Source organism: Saccostrea cucullata, unplaced genomic scaffold, assembly GCF_032062105.1.
Source record: "Saccostrea cucullata isolate Sc308-1 unplaced genomic scaffold, CSIRO_AGI_Scuc_v1 ctg464, whole genome shotgun sequence".
NCBI classification, from domain to species: Eukaryota; Metazoa; Mollusca; class Bivalvia; order Ostreida; family Ostreidae; genus Saccostrea; species Saccostrea cuccullata.
In genome coordinates, this window is record NW_026924659.1 from 50,422 (window position 1) to 59,953 (window position 9,532).

Consider the following 9,532-nt stretch of genomic DNA (forward strand, 5'->3'; position numbering starts at 1 on the left):
TCTCTATAAGTTCAATCAGCATGTCATACATTATATTTATAACGCAGGGATGAGCAACAAAATTAAAATAAGCTAGCAATTTTATATCAAAACTTCCTTTAATATTTTTAATAATGTATTATCAAAGATATTTCAAATAAAATTATAAAATATTGTTTTTATATAATATTTTGCATATGATTAATTACAGTTTCAATCGGTTGCAGAGTGTTCCATATGTCAGTCATCAAAATGTCAAACTTAATTAACTTTCACCAGTCCTAAAGCACTACATAGCACCACATGATATAATATCCCATCAGTAACTGCCGAAAAGTAATCCATTTCAAATGCACAAGGATAATCACAAAATGATGATTTAATGTACATGTATTCAAATCCATCAAACATTGTCGAATTAAGGGTAAGCCAATACACTTCATAAAAATGCGTTTCTTGGTGTTGATCACGGAACAACAATTTGCACTTGAAGATGACGCCATGCACAGATGCAGCTTCTTTGATACATACATGCTTTTAGTTCAATCAGGACTACTCACATAACCTGTAGGAAAGAAAGTTAAATTTAAGTAAAAGTACCCTATGCTGCCCATTGATGATGACATCCTTTTTTCAAGTTGCATTGGAACTACACATGTATACTTAAATTAAAATAGTTATCTTTAATGAAATTCAATATAACCTCAAGTCTATAAACGACCTCAAAGGCACTGTTTACATTGCTCATCATGGTTTAATAATGTAAATCTGAATAAAAAGAAAACATACCTTTAATATATTGCGGTAAAAAGATGCCTTTCAAATGATTTTCAATATTTCTTCATGGTTATCCGTTGGGTTGTCAGTATCTCTCCTTGATACGTCCCTTTTGTGATTTACTTTGTTTCGATGGCCGCTCAAATTAACGTTTAAATATACGAGTATTTGTGTCATTTCCGGGAAGATAACTCTGCATTTTACAGCAGAACGTGTTTAATTTCTAAACACGTTTAGATATAAAACATGTTTAGACATAAGTGTTTAGTTGTTAAACATATTTCTATACATGTTTAGATCTAAACACGTCATGGAAGTGTTTAAATCCTAAACACAATTTCTTAAGCACTTTGTCTACCCAAACCATGTGAGATATTACTTTGCGCTAGCGCGTTGTCACTAAATAAATGCTTTGTAGCAACGTGACACGGCACAATCGTACAGTGAACATGGCGCTAGAAACACTTTGCGAAATGTTTTACTTTTCAAATAAGATTAATGCAAATAACGGGAAAGATTTTCTGTGCAATTTTGATAAATGTATCTGATTGTATTGGACATGTTGGAAGCACGGGAATAAAGCATTAAAAAAGAAGATTAATGCCAATAACGGGAAATTAATTTGAAAATTTTTGTATTTATGTATCACAATCGAGTGGTGATAGCGTCCCTAAGGAAGGATTCTATAGTCATATTTCTTGTATTAAAAATTGATGAAATTTTAGCAGATCCAATTGTAAGAAGACAGTATCACTTACTTTCACATAGTAATTATATACTGAAAGGAAAAAGAAACGCATATTTTTTTTTTTAAATTAAATTAAAACTATTATTTCGAAAATGTTTTCCAGTATTGTTATCAAACATTTTAATTCATCTTTAATCTACAAGTTATCAAATTCTTCTGTGACTTTGACTGGTAATTCTTGAGTTATTGAAATTGCTATGTCGATACCCCCCAAAATTAAAATAAAAATTCTCATCATCTCCCTTGCACATTGGTAACATCCTTGATTTTCCTGTGAATTGAGTTCACCAGAGCATTTATTATTCTCATTTGATTATTATTATTCAACTCTTCCGACAATAGTCTTAATGGTTGATAGAAGCTGTATTATTCCAAAGCCAACAAATCCCCCCGCCAAATGAGTGCCATGAATTTTCATTTTAGGATAGAATTTACAGAATCCAGCTGGTTTGGTACACGTGAATGTTTGTGAAGAAGTCTCGACAAACACTGGCTACATTTTCCCAGTGTGAACATGCTAAAAACATTACGCACACGACGCGTACGTGCGCGCGTGATAGTAAAATCGACGTAAAATTTGCCAAGCTCGCGGACCAAATTGGAGCAGAGAATTTCTGTCAATTTTAGGATGAGAATATTGGTATGATAGTTTGCTGTATAAATATCGGTTTCAGTGATAATACCTTGACAACAACCGAGGTGACATGATGAAAAGCCCTGTCTTGATGTGACGTTGTTACGCGTCAACGTCACCGCCATGGTTGGTTGGAAACCTTTTAATTTACTCTCTGACAACTAAAAAACCCTTTTTTGTTGAAAAGTTTAAAACAAACTGCACAGCAACATCTTGTTGCCTTTTTATTCACTTACGCAATTCAATTACTGGAACCAGTGTAACTTCCGTCAGTCATACCATGATTGCACGAAATTTATACTGATTGCAAATGCGGAAAGCGATGTCTATAACTCTAATGCATCGATTAGCACCACAAACTGTGATCATATAATTTTCATCATCAACATGCACGTGTTTTTGGCTTTTTATCATTTCCCCTACCTGACGCCATACATTTCATGGTTGAATAATTTTGACCAGCAATTTTAGTGCACAGTAATCAAAATACATATTTGACCAATTTACATAATTTTCGGCCATATAGTTAAATATATTTCGCTATTATGCTATTATGCGTTTCTTTTTCCTTTCAGTATAAAAAGACGTTCAATAAGTAATGTCATTAGCTCGATGACATACAACATAGAAATCATATGACATTAAGCTTGGCTTTCTCTCATTGTTGAATCTTTAATGAATTGATAATAGTTTATGTGCCCAATTTTCATCGCACTATTTCACTGTGGGAAGCTGGAAAACAAGGGCTATTCGAAACCCTGCATTAAAAATGATTAGTATGCTTCCTGTCAGTTTGTCTCTATATAACCCATACCCTACTATTTTCGCATAGTGGTCTAAGGATTTATATAGCGTAATCATACTATGCCGAAATAGTGCACGGCTTTATTTACTGAATAAAATTCTTCCATGCACATGCCGGGAATCGAACTCACGACCATAAGATTGTTAGTCCATGCCTTATCGATTACGCCATAGAGACGATCATTGATTGCCGCAATTTTATTAAATATATAAACTTAATTTACACAATTGAAACAAGAAGGAGAAAATAGACAAATATTATTTGAAAACAGTTATATTATTCTAAGAACTTTAGATTAATGTGTACAACAAACTTTCAAACTAATTACATACAGATCGTTAGATGAACTGATTTTATAGGGTCATTAAAACGCTTTTTTATAAGAAGCTTGATCACCCCTACTAATGTGTTCGGAACCTTTTATTTTTCGGTGTTCTGCAAATTATAAAACCCGATGAGTTCAGAGTAGCTCTGGCAGTGGCTCTGGCGAGAGTTAGCGAGACTTCAGCGAGATAGGGTAAATTATTCACGGAAATCTGGCTAGGAAATGACTAGCACGTGGAGACATGATAAACAGAAAAGTTATGTTGCGTTTCAGTTTTCACCACCCTGGAATCAGCTGATAATGTCTGTAGATATGTACTTCAATCAATCGATCTCTTTTACATTCATTCAAACTTCAATAAGTATTCTCTATAATACAATTGTCTGCAGTCATGAATTAAAATGTCTTTTTGGGCAACTATTTTTGAATGGGAACCGGGACTATATTTTTGGCGTCAGATTAGCAAATGAGGCACCAGCTTGAATTTAACTGACCAATCAGCTGAATGGGTATTGCATTATGGGTTACTACGAATACTACTGGAATTTTACGCTTGAAAAAAAGGAAAATCTTATGGTAAATGAAAAACATTTTTAAAAATATTTATTTTCATGCTCATAATGACAAACAATTCATTTGTTAAATAAACGGTGGAAGTCTAGGTTTCTGAAAGTCATACTGCAAAAGCGATTTGCTTCTGTATTAATTCCTTTGTTGTACTATCGGTGAATACAATTGCCAGGTGAATTCCCTGGCCGAACACGTGATCACGAATGTAAACAAAGTCTAGTCCATTTAAATGCACAAGAGATACTGCTCGTTTCCCTTACCCTTGAAGAACATTTTATTTTTATTTTGCAGTCCATTAACATGATCATAGATTGACCTGAACTACGTGTTCGAAGTAAAATATGTAAACATGCATTTGGCGTAAATGTTGCAATTCATTCAACGATTGGTCAGTTGCTCGTGGTAAGATCCTCTGTGCGCATTTATAACAATAGCCATATAAGGCAAACAAAGGTTTGTCAGTGTAGATGATAATGCACATTTTTTACCAGCGAATCGGTCACTAGTGAGTCCTTATTTTCGCGGAAAAGTATAAGATATATTGTTATTTTAACACCCCTCCTTAAGACACCCTTTTTCTGTTGAAAATCATGAAAGTCTTTGAGAAAGGTCTGGAAACATTTATTATAGGACATGTTTTCAAAAGAAACAGGCTATAGCAATATCATGTTTACTGCCAATTTTATTTATAAAACCGGTTCTACCCTATAACCTTTGAATAGATCAACCTAAACCACGTGTCTTGAATTTAAATCACAATAACATTAGTAGGGGTGTTGATTGAAGGATGTAAAAGAAAATTATCAATGAGAATCGACGTCTGCAAACAAATAAGGCTTACTAACATAACAGAAAATAAAGATGTGTTGCTTTGGGACAGAAAATCCCGACTTATTTAGAGAAAATACTAGTAACCAAAATAACTAAGCATGCAAACAATTTTAGCATGAATATTTTGAATGAGTTCTTGCAAGTGCGCTGTTTAAGCATCGATATTTTCAGGGAAAAAGTCAAATAGATTGCCGCATAAATAATTACAACAGTCAGCATAATAATAACAATAGTGTTGCATTATGCATGTACTATGCCTAAATAGTAGGCAGGGTTTGACACATAGTGCACTCGCCTCCGGCTCGTGCACCATGTGTCAAACCCTGCCTACTATTTAGGCATAGTACATGCATAATGCAACACTATTATATAAATGGTCAAGAATCTGTAAACTACTGTAGAGTAAAATTAAACGTTTCAGTTTAAGCAGCTTAAAACTTGTTAATTATTATCCCAAAAATATATTAGCTAAAATATGTGAAATTTACAGCAAGCAATGTCAGGTGGATTTCAATAAATAAATATTATATAATGGGCATCAAATAATGGTTACCGTCCTTGGCAATCAATGACTTACAACAACCAATGTGTATTTGCGAAAATTCAAACAATTATTTCTGATTATGTTTTATTTACTTTAAGACACATAGCAAAATTGATAGAAATCAATTATTTAAAGAAACATTTGACAGTAAAAATGTTTAATACTCAAAGGCAACCCTATATTTTGAAAAATGAGTGAAAACGATCGACAGCGTGTAGGAATATCTAAACAATTATTTTAAAGAAATAAAAAATCGTACTTATCCACGTTTGTCTGAAATTCAAACAGATAATGAAACTTGAAACAATCTGGCTTTAAATCCTAAAAAAAAAAACTTACAATAAGATGCACTTGACAAAACTGCAAAGGCCTAAAAAAGCAAAGAATTGCAAGATCACAAAACAGTTTTATATGCTATTTTCTTAAATATTAGCGGTCTTGTTGTTCAAATTCATAATAGGGGAGGAAGTTCAATTTCTGGAGGAGTCTAGGAAAGATTTTTTTGCAAAAAAATGAAAGGTTAATGAGAAGAAGGAAACTGAATAAGGAATTCACTACATTAAATTTTTTCATGTCAGCGTCCAAACCCATAGACCATGAAGAGTAAAGGAGCTTTGGGGATAAACAGAAAGTTAAGGTTTTGTCACACCAAAACATTTTGCCAGATCTTTCAACCTTTGACTTGTTTCATTTCCCAAACTTAGATAAACATCTATCAGAAAGAAAAGCACAAGTACAGCAAATCATAGGATCTGCCATATTCCAGTATACCAAGGGTCATACTCAAAAATGTGTTCTAAAAACAATTAGAAATTGAATAAAAATGTTACAGACATGTTTTTTTTTAATTAAAAGAGAATATTTTAGTTAAATCATTCAGACTAAATCATAGAAAAGCGTGTTTTTGTTTCTTTCCGAGCCCCAATGACATTATTTATTGAACTCCCCTCGTATATATAACCCCTGCTCGATTTCAAACTCGGTTTACCATTCCCATTTCTAACTTTCAAATTGTATAATAATAAAAAGGAAAGAAAAATATGATCTTTTAAATCCCTTACTTCCAAATATATAAAATATAAATGTATAAGCAACAAAAATCTTATTGATTATTTCATCTAGTCAGAAACCAGAGAAGAATCCCTCCTTAAACAATAAAGGAGGAAAAAGTACCAAAAAAAGGTTGCCTAAAAGATTTTTTGAAGATTTGTGAAAGGATTTGGCTGTGTGACCATATTCGATATAGTCCATATATATGCAACCTCCACTTAATGTTAAAGTAACATGTAAATAAAGTGTGTCATATTAATGCATTCAAAAACAAGAGGCCCAGGGGCTACAACGCTCACCTGAGCTAGGAAAAAGCACAAATCAGATCCGAATTGAAAAGTTTACTGAGGGGGTGGGGGAATGGGGCTTGAATCCTAATACTACTTGAGAATGCCTCCATATCAATACTGCATATAACTTCTTGAGAAGAAGATTTTTAAAGATTTTTTTAACATTTTATCTGTAAATATTACTTTGTAATAATTTGAATTTGACTCTCCATTGTTTTAATCCCTACCCCAAAGGGTACTTAAATCATTTAAATCTTCAATACATGAGGATGCTTATATGTCAATATGACTAAACATGGCTTTTCTGTTTTTGGAATTTTTTCCATTATTTTCCTATGTAAAACTTTGATCCACCCTTCCCTACCCGTGGGGGTTACAGTATGATTTGAACAAATTTAATTATACACTACCTGAGGATGCTTCCATATAAATATCACTAATTATGGCTTTGCTATTCTTTAGAAGATGATTTTTTAAAATATATTTTAATGTAAAACTTGGATCCCCCATTGTGGCCCCACCATATCCCTGGGAGGTTATGATTTGAATAAACTAGAATCTACACTACCTGAGGATGCTTCCATATAAATATCACTAATCATGGCTTTGCAGCTTGAGAAGAAAATTTCTAAAGATTTCCCTATACATTCCTATGTAAAACTTTGATCGGCCATTGTGGCCTCACCCAATCCCCGGGGGTCATGATTTGAACAAACTTGAATGTACACTACCCCGGATGATTCAACATGAGTTTTATCTTTCCTGGGCTAGTGGTTTTTGAGAAGAAGATTTTTTAATAATGCCATTACTTTTTCACTAATTCACAATTATCTCCCCTTGGAAGAGGGTGTGGCTCTTCATTTGAACAAACTTGAATTCCCTTTACCCTAGCAAGGATACTTTTTTTTTGTAGCAAGTTTGGTTGAAATTGGTCCAATGGTTCTTGAGAAGATGAAAATGTGAAAAGTTTACAACAACGCAATGACAGACAATGGACAAATTTTGATCAGAAAAGCTCACTTGAGCTTTTGGCTTAGGTGAACTAAAAATCCAAAAATTTAAAGGAAAACCAATGGGGTTTAATTTGCCACGATCATTTTGTTTTCTTTCTGTTTGCCCCCATTCCCCATGCAATCTAAACATGCATAGGGGGGAATGACGCATACATTTTCCGACATTTTACACTCATATAAAGGAAATAAAGTTCCCAATATGTAGCACATGATTGAGTAACTGAGTATCAGTAACCAACTCACTCGCTCAATCTTCTACAGGTAAGCACCATCACCAGGTGCTTGAGGCAGCTACAACGGATTTCCTCCTAGTTCGGTCTGCAGCAGCTCTTGGTGCTGTCTCCATGATCAGACCTCTGCTCTTCAGCTCTTTGGGAACAGTTCTTCTCGACGTCTTTTTTGGTTTATTGAACAAGAAAGAAAGAGATCAAAACTGAAAATGACTTTATTGCATCAAAAATAAAACCTACCCAATCTGTAAACAAACATATCACAGTCATACAGTGTAGGGGGAAGTCATCAAATATCAAACAGCTAAAATCATATCGGGATCAAGGAACCTGACAAAGGCATTCCGAATGGATTTTTCTTTGAATCATGGGATTGATCACATGGTGTTGGATACTGCACAGGGATCGTGTCTATATACAGTACAGTATAAAAATAAGCTGACTGACAAACATTGATAATGACTAACTTATATCAATTCATATTTACTAAGCAGTGTGACATGAAAATGCTCTGTTAAGCAAACCCGCATTTGATACATATTATAATACATGATAAGGAAATTATACTATCAATTAAGTACAATTACTTAATGAATTTATATTTTTCAAAAAATTTAAAAATGAAACAGAAACTGTAACTATACATACGTGAAAATGTAAGAATTATCTTTATCAATTTAATAAAAATGTACGTTTTATTTTTTTTTTTTAATTACATTGAAGAAATTGAATTTTGGGGTATGATATATTATTACACTTAAAACAGAGAAATAAAAGCAATAATATGTTTACACAATGCTATAAATCTGACGTTTATTTAGCTTTATGTTGATACATGTAACTGGTTCTGAAATATTTATGTGAAGTTGAAAATAGGAAATGTAAAATGAACACAAAAGAACAAAAAATGCATCACATCACAGAACATAATGGATAGTTCTTTTTCTAATGAATACTTTTGTTGAAGTGTCCATGTCCATAAGCATATATGTAAATATATGGGTTAATATATTGGTATATGGACACAAAATAATAAATAAAAATGACAACAAAATGATATAACAATATACGTAATCCCTGTACAGTAATTAATTCATCCCTCCATATCCTTTGTAAAGTTTAATTTCTTTTACTTTGTTTTTTAAAATAAGGGATAGCACATCAGATAGTCTGTATTGAAGATTTTGTCTGCCTCTAATGTTTCATGAACACATACACATTTTCATTGGCAATCATCCCTGTACCAATCTTCTAAAAGCTGAATACACAGGTACTTTAACAATGATTTATATTTACCATTGATTTCAAAATATAAATAAAATTTGTACATTCCTTTCAATAAATCAGAAATAAACAGTATCTTGAAACATATATCTATGTCTTTTTACAGAAAACATGATCCAAGTCCATTTAAAGGTTTTATATATCAAGTTATTTTAAAATTAACAACATTTACAACAAATTGAGGGAAGGGCATGTACAAAAGGACGGAATAAAATAAATGTATTCAAAAAATAAATCTGTTATCACAGTTTGGGGATATACATATAACTATATACATGTATCATAAATACCCAGCAAAAATGGAGAAAATGTACAAATATACAGTTATATATTAAGCTGTATGCAGCAATAAATATGTATATATGTGACCCGAAATTGAAACAAGAACAAAAATGAGATTTTATACCTTCTTAAACATGTTAAAGGGGATCGTGGATAAACACCAAATCTCC